A 20,849-nucleotide genomic window follows, 5' to 3' on the forward strand; every position below is an offset into this window, starting at 1 on the left:
ATTTCCAATGAGGATGTAACAGCTTGCAATCCCCATTAGTAATGAAGGAGTATTTTTTCTCTTTCTAAACATCCTCGGCAGCATCTGCAGTCACTTGAATTTTTCCTTTTTTCTTTTCTTTTTTTAACATTAGCCATTATGACTAGTGTAAGGTAGAATCTAAGGGTAATTTTGAGTTTCATTGTTCTGATGACTAAGGACTTTGAACATTTCTTTAAGTGCTTCTCAGCCATTTGAGGTTTCTCAGTTGTGAATTCTGTTTACCTCAGTAGCCCATGTATAATTTGATTATTTGGTTCTTTGAAATCTAACTTGTTGAGTTCTTTATATATTTTGGATATTAGCCCTCTATTACATTTAGTAAAAAAATTTCCCAATCTGTCATCTGCCATTTTGTCATACTGACAGTGTCATTTGATTATAGAAGCTTTTCTGTTTCATGGGGTTACATTTTTCAACTGTTAATCTTAGAGCAGCACCACTATATTTCTTTTGAGGAAATTTTTGACTCTGCTCATGTATTTAAGGCTGTTTCCAATTTTCTCTTCTTTTAAATTCAGTGTATCTGGTTTTATGTAGAGGTCCTTGATCTACTTGGACCTGAACTTTGTATAAAAAGAAAAAAAATGGATCACTTTTCATTCTTCTACATGTAGACAACCAGTAAGACCCACATCAATTGTTGAAGTGGTTTACTTTTTCCAAGTGTATGGTTTTGGCTTCTTTGTCAAAGATCAAGTGACCATAGTTGTTTTAGTTTATTGCGGGGTCTTCAACTCTATTCCGTTCATCAATTTTTCTGTTTCTGTCTCAGTCTCTATACCAAGTCAGTCTAGTTTTAATCACTATTGCTGTGTAATACATCTTTAAGTCAGGGATTGTGATTTCCCCACAAGTTCTTTCATTTTGAGATCTGTTTTAGCTATCCTTTTTTGTTGTTCCATATAAAGTTGAGCAATGCTCTTTTTATATTTGTGAAGAATTGAGGTGGAATTTTAATAAGATTACATTGAATCTTTAGATTGCTTTTTGTTAAGATGAGCATCTCTACTATGTTAATCCTACCAATCCATGAGTATGGGAGATCTTTCCATATTCTCAGGTTTTCTTTGATTTCCTTCACAGGGAGTTGAAGCTCTTGTCATACACATCTTTTACTTGCTTGGTTAGAGTTACTCAAGACATTTTATATTATTTGTGAGTATTGTGAAGGGTTCTATTGTTAATTTCTCTCTCAACCCATTTATTCTTCGTGTAAAGAAAGACTGAGATACTTTTATATCCAGTGGCTTTTCTGAAATTGTTTATAAGCTGTAAGAATTCTCAGGTAGAATTTTTGTGGTCACTTATGTATCTCATCATATCATCTGCAAATAGTGATACCTTGAGTTCTTTCTTTCCAGTCTGTATATTTTGACTTCCTTTTATTGTCTAATAGCTGTAGCTAGAACGCCGAGTACTATATTGAATAAATAGGGAGAGAGTGTGCAGCATTATCTTGTCCCTTAATTCAGTGGGATTGATTCAAATTATTCTCCACTTAGTTTGATGTTAGCTGTTAATGAATTGTTTATTGCTTTTATTATGCTTAGATGGGTACTTTAAATCCTTTATCTTTCCAATCATTTAACATGAAGGAGTGTTGTATTTTGTTAAATGTTTTTGCAGCTTCTCATGAGATGATCTTGTAAATTTTAATTTTAATTTGTTATTCAGGGGATTACTTTAATGGATTTCCATATATTGTACCATGCCTATATCCATGGGATGAAGCCTACTGGTTGTGTGTGGTGAATGATTGTTTTGATGGGTTCTTGGATACAGTTTGCAAGAAATTATTTTAAAAATTTTATTGGTTATTTTTAATTTACATTTTAAATGTTATCCCTCTTCCCAGTTTCCATTCCAAAAAACCACTATCCTACCATCCATCCCTCTGTTTCTATGAAGATGCTCCCCCCACCAAGTTCTGCTTCACAACCCTAGCATTCTCCTTTGCTGGGGAATTAAGCCTTTACAAAACTAAGGGCCCCCCTCCCATTGAAGCCAGATAAGACAATTCTCTGCTACACATGCAGATGGAGCCCTGGGTCCCTCCATGTGTCTTCTTGATTGGTGGTTAAGTACCCTGTAGCTCCTTGGTGTCTGGTTGGTTGATATAATTTTTCTTCTCTTGGGGTTTACGAGAATTATTTTGAGTACCTTTGTATCGATATTCATAAGAGAAATTGTTCTGAAATTTTTTCTTGGGTCTTTGTGTGGTTTACTTATGAGGGTAGCTTATAAGTTTCATAGAGTGACTCAGGCAGTATTCCTTCTGGTTCTATTTTATTGAATAGTTTGAGGATTGTTGGTAATAGCTCTTCTTTGGAGGTTTGGTAGCTGTGACCCTGTTTATGTTAGACCTTGTGGGAGTCAGGCTGTCTCTGTGTGGGAGGTGGACTGAAGCACCCTACCTACCCTGGGCAGAGTTGCAGATTGGAAGGAAGATGTCCCAGAAAATATTTTTAAGACAATCATAGAGGAAAAATGTCTTAGGATATATCTATTAAGGTACAAGGAGATCATTGAACACAACATAGATTGAACCAGAAATATAGTCACTTCAACACATAATAACTAGAACACTATGGCTATTTTACTCCCTGTTCTAACTGAGAGTCAAGCATACTCTCTTTGGTTTTTTTTTTTTTTCTGTTTAGCATCTTTGGTTTATTGGAGAGTAGCATTGCTATTCTACTTTATGGCTAATATCCACTTATAAGTGAGGGCATACCATCATTGTCTATTTGGCTCGGGGTTACCTCACTCAGAATGATATTTTCTAGTTCCATCCATTTATCTGCAAAACTTATGATGTCCTCTTTTAAAAATTATTACTTTTATTAATTTTTTTTTTTACAATTTACTCATTTGTCCCTCTCCTTGTCTGCCCTCCCACACAGTTCCACATCTCATCTTTCTTCCTGCATGTCTCCAGAAGGATGCACCAAACAGGCCAACTGACTCCCCAGGGCTGCAAGTATCTTTAGGGTTAGGCTTAACTTCTCCCACTAAGGCCAGACTGGACAGTCCTCTGCAGTATATGTGTCTGGGGCCTTGGACTACCTTGTGTATGCTGTCTGGTTAGTGGCTCAATGTCTGAGAAATCTTAGGAGTCTGGGTTAATTGCAACTGCTGTTCTACATATGGAGTCACCCTCCTCCTCAGCTTCTTGCATCCTTTCCCTAATTCAATCTCAGGATTCTCTGACTTTAGTATGACGGTTGGGTGAAAGTATCTGCATATGTCTCAGTCAGCTGTTTGTTGGGCCTCTCAGAGGACAGCCATGCTAGGCTCTATGGTAAGCATATGGTAAGCATACCATAGCATCAGTAATAGTCATTCATCCATGTGTGCCTGTCATGGGAGCCCTGATTCTCAGTGATTGGAAATAATGTGTTTTGCCACCACATAAATGTGTTAATAGTGCACTTGAAATTAGTTGGGATTATAACTAAATTTGCAAATCTGTAATCATAATAAGTGTGCTAAGAATATTTATATTTTTTAAGTATACAAAACATATATTTTCTCTTAAAATTTGAAATCAAGGGCAAAAAGTATTAAAGAAATGTCTGGTAAAAATTTAGTTTTTTCTGAATCATGAGTTTCTATCTGTTGGCTAGTCTATTCTGGTACTTGCTCTGTAAACCAGACTTGCTTCAAACTCACATAAATACACCTGCTTCAGTCTCCTGAGTGCTGGGTCTAAAGGTGTATGTGGGAAAAATGCTGCAGAGGACCGGCAGCTAGATAGACATTATGTTTTCCTCACTAATATGTAACTTTAGCTATTTGACTTTGGCAAAAGTGTTCATCTGTAGCTGGAAGGTCTGGATTTGTCTTCTGTCTCAGCATGTATTTCTGCATCTTAGTAAGTGTCTCTGGGTTTTGACGTGCATCTCTGGAGTCTGTCATGTGTCTCTGGGTCTTCAGTCAGTCGAGGTGGCTGGGAGAAGGCAGCTTTGCATCTCAGGCAGGTTCCAGAAGATGGTGTTGTTTCTCTTGGGTCTTTGTGTATACCTCTAGTATAATTACAGCAGGGAAGCAGCATCTCAGGCAGGGAGATGTCTGTAAAGGCTGGATATTGAGCATTAAGTCACCTGGGAGCAAGCACATTATGCTCTGTCAATAAGATCCTGGAAAGGCAAAGGTGTTTGAGGAAATTTTAGTCCTAGAAGGTATCTTTGAGTCTGTTTTTGGATGGCTGAGGGAGAACAACATCATGTTAATTGTGTATCTGGGATAGGCAGCAGCAGTTTGTCTGTGAAAAAAACACTAGTTGTTAATTAAGGATTGAAACATGGTGATCAGCATTGTTGATTTGACCTGTGGAAGTAGATTAAATGACTTTTGAACCTTGAAGAAGTCTTAAAAATTGGAAAAAATGTTGGACATATATAAACAAAAACAAGAAAATTTTTGGTTGAAAAGCACAAACACTGTTGTCTTAGGTGTTCTTGTTAGGGACAAAAAAAGCATTAGTTGTGGGTTTAGAAGCAGTGGGAGTGAGGGAGTTGCTCTGCCATGTGGTTGCTGTTCTGCCATGTGGTGACTGGTTGTTTCAGCAGAGAGGCTCCCTTATTCCCTGTTCTTTTTTTTAAGCTGGGAAAATTTAAATGTAGAGAAGGAGAGGAAAGGTCAACCTTGAAGAAAGGCTCAAAGCAAGAAATATAGGTGTTTGATAGGAGAGTCAGAGTCAGAAGGAGTGAAAGCCTGAGTAAAACTGAGCCATGGGGGGGGGGCGAGACTGGCCTGGGGGAAGCTTGCAGGTGGTGCCATTTTTCTGGGCTCAGCCCAGAATTTTTAGCCACAAAAAGAAAGAAAATGTGAGGAACACAGGGATGAAGGGTACATGCAGGTTTTTAGACCCTCCACATCAGGCAAACCAGCTGGGGTCAGTACCTCTAGTCAGTCGAAAATGACTGAAGAGAGGAAGTGAAAGACTGACCCCTGGTGGAGGGGTGCTGGGGACTAGAGTTCAGAGCCAGCACTCCAGAGAGAGAGAGAGAGAGAGAGAGAGAGAGAGAGAGAGAGAGAGAGAGAGAACAGTTTCAGCCACTAGAAGAAGTCTCTCAACCAAGGAAATGAATATTAGAATGAGGGTCACAGCAGGTGCTATGGCTTGAAGGACAGCTGTTAGCTGTGAAGGAGCCCTCTGTGGAGCTGGATGGATGGGAAGAGTGGGGGGCTAGAGAGCCATTGCCATCTTGCCATTGAGCTGGATAACATGTGGAGGGAGAAAGAGAGACAGAAAGACAGAGAGACAGAGAGAAAGAGAGAGAGACAGGGAGAGGCCTAAGTCCTTTGAACCAGCCTGGGGGTTACTCACTGTCTCATGTAGAGGTTCTTGTGTGCCAGGAGGGAGTGCTCTTGGAGCTGGCTTTGTAAGCTTCCTCTACCACCTGTGGAAAGCAATGTAGGCCCATGTGTTCCATGTGAGCGTGGATCTCTGTTGTATTGGTGGTCCATGCAGCTCAGCCAGCTGGAATTGCAGCTCAGCATGGGAGAATAGTGGAATCTTGGCTGAGTTGGTTTCTCACAGAACTGGGTAAGCGTGGTGGCACCCCACCCAGCATGGGGAATTTTCACTCTGTCTTGTTCCGAAAGGTCAGGTAGAACTCTCAAATGGACTTGGGGATCAATGTCTCCATTTGGAGCTCCCAGACACAACTGGGTGGGGCGGGGCACAGCAAAATAGAGATGGGACACATGAGGCTCATGTGCCAAGATTGGTCACCATTCTGAGGGTCTCAGGACGCCAGGCAAAACAGAGACAGTGAGTGTGTGGTGCATTGAGAGGGGAAAGGGGAACAGAGAGAGCTCAGGTACCGTGCCTCGGGGGAAGTATATTTTCTTAGCAGACTCAGGCAGCCTGGTTCTTGCAGCCATGTTGTTGTTCGAGCTCATGTTGGTCACCAGATATGGGAAAAAGCCACAATGGACTGATAGCTGAGTTCAAAGTGAGATCCTCCACGGTCACATGGTGGCAGGCTCCAATAGTCATGAGAAAGTCCATGGGTTTCCAAGAGTTTGTTGTTGATGGTGAATGTAGATGGTCTGGGTGCACCCCCTGTGAAACTCAGGGCAGACCTGAGTTAAATAGGGAGGGAGAGGCTGGGGAAGAATGCTTAATTGGCTACACCTTCTGGCCTTCAGGTATCTCATTAATATGTAAATCTCTTGAGGCTGAGGACAGTAGTCATGACCTCCACGTGTGTACTTTGGGAGGAGCAGTATCCTATGTGACTGAAAGATGTAGGTTTAATGGAGATTAGACCACATGTCAGGAACCTGGGTTCTGGGGATGTGGCTGAACACCTGCCATTTCTACCTTGGAGTCTTGGGGTTCCCGGCCCATGCCCACCCAAGAACTAAGATACCTTACACGGCCCAACTGGTGTATGCTACCACACTATCTAATTTATATCTATGTTTAAGGGACAGGTGACACCAAAGTCCAATAAACTCACTTCCTTTTAGAGTGAAACGTATCCTTTCTATTTAATTATATACTTGATTTATTTTATTTTTTATATTATTCTCCTTATATCCCTCAAAAATTACAGTAATAGTTTGATGAATGCCTTCAAAATTAATTCAGTTTTAGAGATGTTTCACAAATCCAAGGGACATTAAATACTCTGGTTCATTATGTGTTTACACTGGTCCATTGTTTATAATCACTTTTTCAGTTTGGTACCTGTGGAAACATCAGAATTTTAGAGTAACTTCTCTTAACTTTTCAGTCATTAACTTTTGGTCTCCTTAGAAAAGACAGAGGCTAGAATTTGATAGTTTCCATGAGGTTTCTATTAACTAATCTATTTCAGTATCATAGGAATTAGAAGTACAGCAACCACTGATATATGATTGATTATCCATTTGTTCACATGCTTTCTGATGGAACTAGGTGCCAGATTCTAATAAGTCTCACAGAATGTTTATTAAAAGGATTGATGAGGAGGATGCAGAGACTTCCTGGGGAGGAAAAATGTTGGGGCTTGGGAGGAAAATCTTGGTTCTTTATAGGGACTGTGGCTTATGCACAGGGGTCATGCAACAGACGTTACAATGTATTGCCTCTTGGCAGTTGATGATGACATGTCTAGTTGTTTTTGGATTGTCTGATGGTTCCATCATTATTACCAGGTGGGGCTTGCAGTGGAGGTTTTCTGAAGCTAATATTTTCTATGTGAGTAAATCTTTCTGAAAATCATACCTGCTTGAAACACAATCTGTGAGGACAGTGAAGAGTCCACTGTGTTTTACATTCTTAACTCTTTCTAAAAATGATTATATGAATTATTCTTTGTGTGGTTTCCCTAGTTATAAAATGAGGATAGTATTTGTATGGCTTTTCTTGGAGGGTCAGTAATATCAAGAAGTGCTAATATATATCAAATGTGTTCTTTTCTTTATTTTCATATCATAAACTCTGCAGACCATTGTCATGTGTTCAGATACTGCTGAAAAGAAGTAGCAGGCCAAAGTACAGGTGAACTGCAGGTTGCAGAAACATGACAAACACAAAGTGAGACACAGTTGTTTGCATAATTTCTGATGAATATAGGTGAAGGTTCTGACAAATGTCACATAAGAGGTTTATTAAAAGGAGTGGTGGGGAAATGCAGAGACTGACCAGGGGAGGAAAGAAGGGTTGGGGGTGGTTATAATACTGGACAAGCAGTGCACCTATTCTACCACCACATATGAAGGCCTGCCTCTGGATGAAGAGTTCACTCAACACATTTCAATGTATAGATTCCCTGAATCACTCCTGTTTATACCTTGCAGAAAAACTCATACCTAAAACTATCATGCAGCTTCTGTGTTAAAATTATTCCATTGCTTGTCTAGTCCCCAGTTTCTTTTGCAAAGTCTACACTCCAATTCCCATTTCTCAAGGACAAGACACTTATCTGGTATGCATGTTGAGATATATTCAACTTGCCATCCCAAACAAAGCTAACTCTTTACTTGACTCCAGCAACCTAGCCCTACACTCAATTTGAAGTTGTGTTTCCCCAATAGTGTGTTTAAAATAGTACCGTTTATGTGAAGAGGTGTAGGCAAATATATATCTTACAAATGGGGTTTCCATGTTGAAAATTCTTAAATTAGCCCTTTAGTACACCACCAGGTTACATATCACCAGCATTGGGTTTCTCAATTTAGTACTCCCAGATACAATTCCAGTTCTTTTCTGTGCATAGTTCTAGACCATGCTTTTCTAGAACCAATTGTAGGACTTCCAGCTCTGACAAAGTGTGACTGGCCTTGAGTATCTTAAACTGTTTTTTTAAGTCCTACTAACACTATAATCTTACATCATTTTTAATCTGTTTCAGTACCATGTAGACCATGCTGTCACATTTTTCTGCCAGGTGTGAAACAGACTCTTCATGATTGTTTGTGTTTTATTTCCTTGACACAATCTAGAGTCATCTTAGAAGAAGGAACACTAATTGGGAACATTCTTCTCCAAAATGATCTTTAGAGAAATATATTGACCACTCTTGTGAGTAGGGATTCATACAGAAGTGTGGAGCCCTCTGTGGTTGTTGCCAAGCTTTGGGATTTCAATCTTAGTTTTTCAAGGGAAATCAAAGTACCTATGGATTGCAAAGAGTTATGTAGTATTTGTGAGTGCTATCTACTCCAGTTCTTGCCTCTAAGTTTCTTCCTTGATTACTAACCTCTGTTCTCTTACTGATAGACAGTGAAGCTCCTGCCTTCTATGGTAAGTTTTCCCAGAATTAAGACCAACTGGGTTGCTCACAATATGTGGTAACTCACAGTGTAGACATTTTTCTTTTTTGTGAGCTCTCCAGAAGTTTTCTTCAGTGTGCCAGGATAGTTCTGGTCACACTCTTACTTCAACATTCTCTTGAATTTCGGAAGAATAAACATACCTATTCCACCTATACCCCTGAAGCTAATGCCTATCTCTGGATGCAGAATTCCCTCAACACCTTCTATTGCCAAATATATTCCCTCTGTCTCTCAGGTCCCTACCATGCAAAAAAAAACCCACAGGCCTATGGCCTATCATGTAAATTCTGCATCTATCTTCTTCAGGTGGTCTGCTAGACCCCAGATTTGTTTTTGATTCTATAATCCCAGTTCTTTCATGGTGGATGAGTCTCATACTTTGTTTACAGGCCAGATCTATAGATTTTCCACTGTCTTGCTCATTCTTCCATTCTTGTCTTCTGGCAAAAAAAACCTCTGCAGGCAACTTCCTGGTGAGTTCCCTCCAGTAGTGAGTCCTCAAGTATTGTCCTAATGGCAGGAGGCCTATCTAGATATTTCCAGATTCTACATGGTTTCCTGTACAATGTAGACTCATCTGAGAAGGACCCTCATTTGGGAACGGATGGCAAAGGAAAGTATAGGCTGTAGAAAAAAATTGAAAAATATAGATGAGGAAGATGCATGATAGGACCCATGTCTCGGGTTGTATGGATGGTGTGGACAGGTGGTTTCTAGGGAAGTTATTCAGACAAAACTTTTAAGAGAAATCTGCATACACAGTTAGTACTTACAATGTGGAAGTACAATGGATATCTTAATTCACTAGGCATTCAAAAGAAAGAATGCAGGTTTTGTGTGACCAGAGCTATCTTGGCACAGTGAAGATGGCATGGAAAGTCAGTTTCTGGAAAGCTCACCAACAAGGGACAGTAACTGCATTCTATTTCTATAAACATTTAGAACATTACAATTAGACTTAATTCTGGAAAAAACATATCATGGTAGCAGTGCAGTAGCTTCACTGTCCACTTGTAAGGGAACACAGGTCAGGAATCAAGTAAGAAATCTAGAGGCAGGATCACAAGTGGATACCATTAAGGAGTACTACATAGTGCTTTGCACTCCACTGGTATTTCAGGTTGCCTTCTTGAACAATCCCAAACCACCACCAAAACATTGCAAGACCCACAGATGTCTGCACAGTACCACAAGAATCATACCTCAAGGGAGCATTATCTCTTTTGAATTCCTGGAGAACCAAAATCCCCATTCCCCCACAAACTGTAAAGCGTAACACTGGATGCAAATTTCTATAAACATCTTTGCCTGAATAGTTTCACTGAATCTGAATCTTTCTTGTCCAAACCATGACCACAACCCAAGGAATTGATCATATTATAGAGCTTTAGTATCTAACTTTTAAATTGGTTCTCTAGACCCTGCTTCATTTGCTGTTCTAGATACCCAGTACTATTTTTGATGAACAATATGTGTATGCACTATGTATAATGATATCTACAAATCTTGGACTTCTAGGGCCCTCCTTATACTTTTATCATTGGCTTCCCTCATTCATCCTTGGACCCAATTTCCTGGTGATTTTCATGAGTAGTTAGGCCACAATAGTAGTCCCCATTGGTGGGGCCCAAGGAAAACATCTACAGATAACCCATGGATATCCTATTTTGGCAATTATAAACATTGTTTTACAGTGTCATTTCGTATTCCCAGGCACCCCCATGGTTACACAGCAGCTGCATTGGGCTTACCTGTTTAGAATTCCCAAATAAAAACTCAATTTTCCTGGGTCATCCTTAACAGAATGTATGCTTCACCAGACTGGTCTGTGGGAGTTCCCATTCTGGACAAGATTGCCTGGATTTGAGACTCTCAGAATGTTTTTATGGATTCTCTTAAGCTTGGAATCTTGCATCTTTTTTCATCAGATTCAGTATCATATAGACCATGCTACCACATTCTTCTTCTAGGTATGATAGAGCCTCACAATGCTAGCCTTTGTTTTGGTAATTTGACACAATCTGGAATCATTTGTGAAGAAGGAACCTCAGTTTAAACCATGTGACCATGAATGGATATGTACAAAAGCCTTTTGATAGCTCCCTTGAGTAATGATTCTTAAGGTAGTTTGGAGGTCTGTCTGAGTGTTGCCACATTTGTGAAGTAGTTCTGTGTTGTACAAGACTGCAATTTGAGGGAAAACCATTATACAGTATTCCTTAGTGTTATGTGCTTTTATTCTTGCCTTTAGATTTCTTCCTTGACTCACAAAATTTTTTCTCTCAGTGTTGTAGTGTGAAGTTCCTTCCTTGCTTAATATGGTAAGGTTTCCAAAATTAAGCTCAACTGTGCTATTCCCAATATATGGATACATTAAACTCATCCATTTCCTCGTGTTGTTAGGCTCTCATGAATCTTCTTTTTCAGTGCCATCATCACTATCCCAGGCTTGTTCTAACCACACCCATTTTGTACAGTCTCTTGAATTTCTGGAGAACCAAGATATCCTTTCCACCCCACATGCTAAAGCCTAATTGTAGATGTGGATAACTCTCAGCATTATTACCTGAGTAGTGTTCCTGAATCTCTTGCATCCATACCATGCACACAATCTCAGGCTTATGTTCTATTATGCAGCCTCTGCATTTAAGTTCTTCATTTGGTTCTCTTGCCCCCAGCTTCCTGTGCCATCTCTACACCCCCTATCTTATTTTTAATTGACAGTGTGTGTACCAGGTTTGCATCATGAGATCTACAGGCCTTTAGATTCCAGTGCCTTCTTTATATTTTTATGCTTGTCTTCAGACATCCAGCATTGATTATACCCAATTTCCTAGTGAGTTCCCCCAGCAATTAGTCCACAAACATAATCTTAAGGGAAGAATTTCTACCTGAGTATGTGCAAATTATACATGGGGGTCCTTTTTGGTCAAGTTTGAAACTGGACCTCCAATGACATCTCATATAACCAGCTCAACCTCAGATCCTAGAGTACCTGCATTGTATTTCTCTGTTTATAAGAATCTAATTCTAGTCAAACTCTGCTCTGTGTATTCTTCCTACCCATGCATGTGGTTCATCTATTTGTCACCATAATCTTTGTTGAAATTATATTCTCTTTGTTTCCAGTCTCTAATTCCAATCGCAGAACTGTTACACTGGTTTTCCTTAGGGATTTCAAACTTGACAGAGCCTGACTGTGACAATTTTATACTCCAAACTCTATCTCTGGTTTCACAGGTCTACTACACCAGCCTTACCTACTGAGCTCCACTTATTCAGGACCATCATTGCATGGTTGTCTAATGTCAATGAGCCTCTATATTTTAATGGCAGGTTTTGCAAGAAACTAGAGCACATGTCAGGGTTATTTTTCAAGCCAATGCTGTGTAAGCATTCTGATTTTCCTTTTTAGTTCTTCAGATTCTTAACTGCCATACACATCTGGTCACTCATGCTTACATCCTGTTCTGCAGCACAGGCAAAGCTTTTCTATGATAGTTATACCAAAAAAGCAGCCATGTACCGTTTACAACATCTAGGGTTAGATCTCGATGTTCTGATGAAAGATTGGTTTTTCTCAAAGGCATTCTCCTGGACATTTGGTACCTCTCACTACCAGCCCTAACTCAAGTCATTCATTTCCTGTAATGCTTTATCAAGTCGGGTCTCCCAGAAACAAACACATTGGCCCCTTCTCAACCACTCATGTTCTTAATCTGGATTCAAAGGTTGTGTAGATGTTTTGATGGATTATAGGAACTGGAAATTCATCTTCCAGCTTCAGATGCTCCAACATCTAAATTCAGATGGTCACAGCCTACAAAAATTTTACCATGTGAAGTCCAGAGTAAAATGGTAAAATGGTAATTTTACCATTGTCCTCATAGTTCACAATCTACTACTTGTATGCAATTTCTACTCTTGTGTTTTCTGTTCCATACTTACTGAATATAGATTGTCTGTTGAATCTCTCTATTCCCACATGCACTTCTGAATGAACACCTTTCTTTCCATATTTGCCCTATGAGTTTCAAGGAATTATGGAACAACCTTCCTCATCCTCCCTCACCTAGCCAAGTCAAGCAGTTGCTGAAGCCCCTTCCTTCAGATTCCAGATGATATCCTGGCTTTACCTACTTATCTTTTAATAATTTACCACTACAGTCTCATAACTACAATTCCAGACATTCCTTTGTTCACTAAGCTACTGTAGAAATTTTCACTATGTTATTACAATATGAAACCTATGTACACTATCTCAACTTGTCAGCTTCTAGCTGTTGTTGCATATTTCTAGTAGTGGATGAATTCTGGGTGCTCTAAGTCCTATGTGACAGCACCATCCGTATACTGCCAGGCATATGTATGTCCACAAAACTTCTGCAGACTTTCCTGATGAGCTCTTTGAGGTAAGTACACCTATGCCATTTCTAGTCCTGTGTGAATATCTCTGGATGCACAGTGAGCAGTTTCATGTATGCCTGAGAAACAACCAAGAATGCTACTGTTACACATAAAGACACACACAGGCCCTTATTTTTGAGGTTGGACCTTGGTATGCAGTCCTAGGAGCATGACTTTTTACACATAAGAGATCAGACATTGGGATTTTCCTTTGGAATATAATTTAATGATTTACCAAGTGAGAGCCAATGGGAAAGAGCAAAACCTGTCAGCAATTCTAGAGCTGTTACAGAGCAATTAAACAACATCAACACTTTTAAATAAAAATCTTTAATTGAAGGTGCTTTAAGTTCAGGAATTTAGTCAATTTCCTCCTGGCAAGAAAGGAGGTACTGTGTGGGCAGATGTGATTCTTGAGAAGTAGGTGAGAATATTAATCTGGATCCTAATGCAGAAGCAGGAGGTTATGAGCCACAATAGGTATAGCTTTTGCATGTAAGACCTCAAAGCCCACCTTAAAATGATACACTTCCTCCAACAAGTCCAAAATCCTCCAAGAATGATGACACCCCTCCTAATAGTGCCCACCCCTGGGGACCTAGAATTCAAGTCTATGAGCCCACCTTCCTCACAGCACCACAGATAGCTTTCCCTGTTGAATTCTCCAGATAAAATCCTCCCTGTACCACGAGAACCCTACAAGCCTGGCTGTCTATGCACAGACCTCACATCTGATCTGACAAATGGACTGACACTAGTCTAAATAGACACAGATTTTCACATTGCCTAAGGATTAAATCCCATGGTAACTCAGCAACTTCAGTATCGTTTATTCCTTGGCCATGTCTGGAACTGTGCCCATCTTGGCAATTGCTACACTGCCACATTATAACTCTGTATGCCCAGAAAATACACTGGGTTTTTGATGATTCTACAGAAAACTTCTTCTTCCTTGTCTATGGCCCTATTCTTTGACCTGTCTCTAGTGACATAATATCTTTACTGGACTGCTTTGTTGAGGAGTTCCAGAACAAACCTTCCCCAGGTATCTACATTCTGAGAACTACTCCCTGAGTTTCCAGGTATCTACACTCTGAGAACTACTGCCATAATTCAGCACATTGGGCTAATGAGTTGGGAATATTATTTTCTCTCAGAGAATCTCCTACTCTTCCAGGCTTAGCTGTGATTACAGAGTACCTTTGTCTGGCTAGTGGCCAAGCAATTCATAAACCTGTTCATATCTACCATCCAGTGTCTGGGTCTGCCAGCATAGATCAGACTTCTTTTCTACTGGGATAACCTTAAAGACATTGTCTGCTACCACCATTCTCATACTCTCAAACTTATTCTCCTGTCTATAATCTCTTGCAGAGAAATTCATTTTTGATTACCTAAAAACCAAGCCAGATAGTACACTATTTATAATAAATATTAGGTTAAGTTCTAGTCTTGCACCAACTGTACCTTCTTTTCTTCTTGATTCTCCACACAGAACCCCACCTGGGGTTCATCCCTAGATTGAATGACTGTATCTGGGAATGATCATCCATGTCATTTTCCTCCACTGATTTCTACACACATCAAAACTACTTCTGCATAGTCAGAATGCACACAAGTTTTCCCTGCTAATCACTGCAGAATATGATCCTTCAGCCTCATTTACAATACCCCAAAGCTTCTGGTCATTGTTCTGAAGGACAGGTTTCTCCTGGGGTCAGCCTCTGGAAATAATCCTGCCTGGTCTATGTCACCATCAGGTGTACCTCTTGATGTTTTGAACTTTCACCAGATTTACCTGGTAACATTCTCTGTTAGACCACCATGAATGCCAAACTAAAACACCAAAGGCTCACACCGGCCACACCATTCCTGCATGAGCTTTCATTTATCATTACTGATAACCCAGTTTACTTTGTTCACACCCACACTTGCAGGTCTATCTCTGTTTTATTAGTAGTACAAAAATTGCAAGATAATTTTTTCATGCTACCTCAATTCCCACAACCCCATGTCTACATACTGTCTTTCACTTTTTGAATTGTATACCCCTGTTTTGTGTCTCTAGAGCAAAACATTCAATCTTCTGTATACTGTCCACACATTTCTTTGAGTGCAATGGCCATATAATGTCTTTGTCTGCTGTGCTACCCAAGCCTAGAATAAGAAAGACTGTTTGTATATAAGCTAACACTTCAATAGAAAACAACCATCATCACATTTAATAGTAGAGATACATAAGTAGTCATATTTCTGGTAGGTGGTGTTGGATGTCTTAGCTTTGAATATGCTGATAGTGTGGGATACTATCTTGGACTGTGGAGGTATGCTGTACACTGTGGATGCTTTTGCCTTCTGCATGATGTCTCTGGTATAATGCAGCAAAAATGTTTTATTCCCCTGATTGTAAATACCACAAATGCACAGGTATTTATGATGTGCCCTGTGACCCAAATATTGTGTATATGAGAGGACCGCTCAACACAATAGATTTCCTTGTTTGATGACAGAGTTCATACTCATGCCAAGAGGCTTGGCGTTAATTACCATCTCTCAGGGAGACATTTCACAAATCCCAAACATATAATTTGTAGGATATAATACACCTGCAACTCTCTCTCTAAGTTGAAGTCAACTGCATCATACAAAATAAATATTAGCCAACCTCAGATTATTCAGAGTTTGTAACAGTCCAAAGATGGTTCAAAAATTCTGTCTCTTTGGTACTCTGAACAGCTGTTCTACTGTGACACACTGAACAAAGTTAAAACAACTTACATACTCCTCATATAAAAGGTACAGAGTAAGTGTGACCATCAGAAAATGGAGGAATAGTCAAACTCCAAGGAGAGATCATCTTGAAGGAAGACCTAAATCTATGAGTGCAACCTCTGAATCTAGCAATGCTGGATCTGTCATCTAGGAATATGATACAGTCATTTTCATTTCAAAGGGCTTATGGAGAGGTGACATTCCAGCTGTTTTGGCTGGAGCTGAAGTGTTTGTTATGGAATTTTCTTACCATACATTTGTAACTTTCTATACCAGACATAAGACATCATGGACTCTACAACCTCCTAGCTACACAAGTACAGCATAAACTTATTTCATAGCTTCATTCAGGACCCTCTCTAGACCTTCTCTTTATATATCCACTCCTGACTCACATTACATGGCCTTAGAGCTTCTTAAAACTTCTACCATGGTTCTACTGTAATTTTGCTATTTAAACATTGTTTGGACCATCATGCCAATTTATTTGACAAAGTTTGGTGGAGAATAGTTATTTTGATTATAGGGTTTAGGTAACTCAAAAAAGTGTAGATGTTTATGAATACAGGGAATCTCAAATAAGAAAATGCCCCTGGGACTATGGCTTGTAAGAAAACCAGTCCAACATTGCTGTGTTTAATGATTGATTTTAGAGGAAGTAGCTTGTGGTGAGTAGTAATGATTGATGTAAGATAGCCCTGCTCACTGTGCATGATATCAAACCTGGGCTGATGACTTGGAGTTTATAAGAAGTCTTTCTTAGATTGTTTCATTGCTGTGAAGAGAAACATGACTATGGCAGATCTATAAAGTACAACACTAAATCAGGGGCTAGCTCACAGGTGCAGAGGTTAGGCCTTTATACATTTAGTCACCACATGAAGTATGGCAGCATCCATCCAGACATGATGCTGAGAAAATCACTGAGCATTTTGCATCTCTACCTTACTACACCCATGAGAGCTATCTTTAAGGCAGCTATGTGCAGGGTCTCAAATCCCACAGTGACAGTGACACATATTCTCCAGCTAGGACCAAGGCCTTATCTACTCCAAGAAGGTCACACCTCTTAACAGTGCCACTCCCTTGGCCAAGCATATTCAAACAACCACCAATGCCACCTGTGGTACTTCTGAAGAATCAGACCATAATCAGTGTTCCCTCATGGTTTCTGCTTCATTACTTGCTTGAGAGTCCCGCTTTTATTCCTGGCTTAAGGTCCTTCTGGAACATGCTGTGAAGCTCCTATACAGTGGCAATTTGGGAATTTTGGTTTCTTTAAAAAATACAGAAATATTATAAGTTAATGTTTTAATTTTATGCTCAGGTGCCTGATACATGGCTGCTTCTGATTATCTACAGCAACTATGCTTTGCATCATGCTCTAGCAGGGATGTAATGTTGTCGACTGTTAATTGTTTCTGTGAGTTTTTAATGTTTTTAATTTTAGTGGCTTTTCAGAGGGTATAATAATTGTAGGGCTCTGAGAAGCAGGGTGGGGTGTTGTTTGATTCCTGTTTATTGCTGTTCATTGTCGTTGTTTGAAGTTGGTTCAGTACTCAGGAGCAAAGAAGAAAGAAGAAATTAAACATCCTCATGGCAAACAAGTTGCACAAAAAGATTGATGTCCCTAATGAGCATGAAGTAGTCTTCAGTAATGTCCATTTCTTTCCCCTGTATCCATTTTTGCTCTTTGATCCTGTATTAGGGGATTAAAAGGATGGATAACATAGGGAAAGGGTGGAAGAAAGAAGAAACCACAAAGTAGCAAATATCAGCTACACTCCTGGCCTATTTTCTCTGGTGAGGTAACTCAGAATCAATCCTGACTACACTGTCTCCATACATGAAGCTTAGCACACCATAGATGTTATTGTCTTTACCCAATGAGATCTCTAGAAATGTTCCTGCTAGTCTCATCCACAGTGTGACAGGAGTTGACCAGGAACACAGATTCAGCACTGACTATCACTTGTGTATTTCTCCCAGAAACAAGAAATCAGTACTATCTGCACACTATAATGTGTAACTCTGGATGCAAACTGAATGCCAGGTTTTCCCAGAGAGTGTTTTCAAGACTCTCATGAACATGGTCCCACAATAAGGTCTCTCCACGCAATGCCTATACCTACTTTTCACTATGTAGAATCCACAGATCCAAGTTTTGTTGTGTCATCTCAACATACCCTTGCTAGTGTCTTATGACAGATCATGTATCATTGGAATGTCTAGTTTTGTGGACTTAGGCCCACAAAGGCTCTTACCATCCTGTGAGTTCTGGCTCAGTAACTCAGTTTATGTGTATTATCTGGTGAGTTTCCTCATTAGTGAACCTGCATGTGCTGTTTCCATAGTAAGAGAATTTGCTGAATATTTCTAAATCACACAAAGTGTTTACTTTGTTACCAACTCTGACCTTGCTTCACAGCACTATCCTCAACCCCATTACCTTGTTCATGTGTCACAGAATCTGCACTGGATTTTTTGTACTGTACTATGATACCAAATCTCATAACTGCTCTCAGCAGATTCCTGTTCTTTCTTTTGTCTAGTATTCTACTGGCAAACTTTCCTGCCACTGTCACTGATTATGTTCAGGCCTTGCTCCAGTCACCCAAGTGCTGCAGTAGATTTTCCTGGTGAGTTCTCCAGTGAACATACTAACTTAATGAAAAAGGAATCTCTGTATGCACCCCAGATCTTTCTCCTTATTATCCAGGTCTTCATCTACCAGAATATTACATTAACTCCCATGGCTATTTCCTGTTGTCCTGCTCCAGTAACACCTGTCCATTGTAGTTCTTCATGATACAAAAATACAATTACCATCTTCATAGAAAGTGGCCTGTATCTGGATGCATAGATTAAAGATTGGCTAGGGCTTGTGAGACTCCCCTGAAACTTACTTCCAGAGCCTTTCAAACACTCCTGACCTTAGATCAGGATATGCTGGATCTGCCATAGTTTTCCCAGGTGACTTATGCTAGACCTAAGCCCACTTGTGCCACCTTCATACTCCAAGATCTAGTTTTGTGTGCACTGATTACACATTAGGTTTGCCTGATGATGCTTCCCTGAACTTCAATTCCAGTATCAACCTAATAATCCCTTCATTAGATGTCTACCTCATAATGCACAGATCCCGTAAGTGCTCTGTCTTGTGAGCTCCACTGAGCGGTGCACTTCATCATCATTCCCATATTCCTAAATCTAGATTTGTTCAGACAGATTTTTCAGTCACTTCACCTGGACAATACCAGTTACAGGCTCAAGTTGAACTGTGCCATCAACCACCCAAAGATGCTATTGTGTGCCTTCAGACAATCAATAAAGCCTCATTAAGTATAACTAACACTTTTAGTATCTACATCAAGTTTTCATGGTTCTTCTGAGAACCAGGCTTTCTTGTGCCATCTTCACAATTCCTAAAAAATGGTGAGACCAGAACAGGTTTTATAATCTCTGCAAGGCTTCATGAATTTCAGTCCATTGATTTTGTGGGCCCTGTTCTTATGGTGTCTCAGACTCCTGTGATTCTTCTGCTCATTTTTCCTGCTCCACAGGATGCCCTAAGCTCTACCTATTATTTGGCTATGAGATTCTGGATCGGACTCCATCAGTTGTAAAATTAGAATTCTTGGGTCTCTCTTATGATGATTATGGTAGTCTCTTGTTCTGGAACACCCTTCAGGCATGATGAACATCTGTTCTAAGGTTTTGTGGATAAGTTGCTGTCTCTAACCCTTCACTCAAAGCCAAGCTTGTCACAGAAATGTCTTTTAAATTCTCTGCATCACTAAATGCTAGGATTTTTTTAAAAAGCATTTATTTCTCTCCTACATTTTATGGAGTTCCTATTGTACTGCTGTTGGATATATGGCTCTATTTTAAAGGGTAGGCTACCAACCAAATTAACCATTTACAGCCCAGGACACCCTGAAGAAGATTTGGCACTGTCTGTTGTGAGCTGACTGCCTTTAAATCAAACAATTAAGAAAATGACAAAGAGATTGTTTATATTTGAGTGTGGTGGATTCAGTTCTTAATTTCAGGTTCATTGTTTCCAAGTTCCATTGCTTTGATTCAATTTTAACTGATGTGTTCATAATCATCACTTAGACTTTCAGCAGAGATCTCAAACTGAAACATGCTGTGTAGATCAGTTCAGGGCCAATTCCCTGGGAACTCGAATTTTGCTTCTCAAGGCACATTCATTTGCACTAGATTCTATAGTGAGTCACTCAGTAACCAATGGGGATTTTATTCTTCTATCCAAGATTGCAAGCTGTGGAAATTTCTGCCTTGTTCAAGCTGTAGAAATTTCTGCCTTGTTCATATACATAAAAACACCAAGAGCCTCCTTTCTGTAGTAAGGATACATCATTGTCTTCTTTAGCATTCTAATCTCATCTTTGATTCACTCACAATTTCCAAATGTTGCTCTTAGAATTTCACCCTGGTGGTGGCCTCAATGTGATGTGGAAGCAGAAATAGGAGAAAAGGCAAATTTTGTTCTGATGGTTTTGAGTTGGGAAACATTCATCTTGAAGATTTAGAATTTTAATGAAGGTAGAATTCCAGACTTCTGAAAATTCTTCAGGCATGTCTTGGTGATGCACTTGGACATCCTGAGTGCTGTCTCTGCATATTACCTTTTCAACATAGAGAAGAAACCCTTTTAAAATAGATTATTTTGAGTAGCCTTCGGACATCCACAAACCAATGACATGTGCCTCAGTTATGTTCAGGTCCAGTAGGCATGCTTCAGTCAAGTGTTTTTAGTTTTAGATCACAAGGCCTATTCAGTCCTTAAACCTGTACTGTCCTAGTACTTTGAATGTGAGCTATTTATG

The sequence above is a fragment of the Arvicanthis niloticus genome, chromosome X (assembly GCF_011762505.2).
Source record: "Arvicanthis niloticus isolate mArvNil1 chromosome X, mArvNil1.pat.X, whole genome shotgun sequence".
Lineage (NCBI taxonomy): Eukaryota > Metazoa > Chordata > Mammalia > Rodentia > Muridae > Arvicanthis > Arvicanthis niloticus.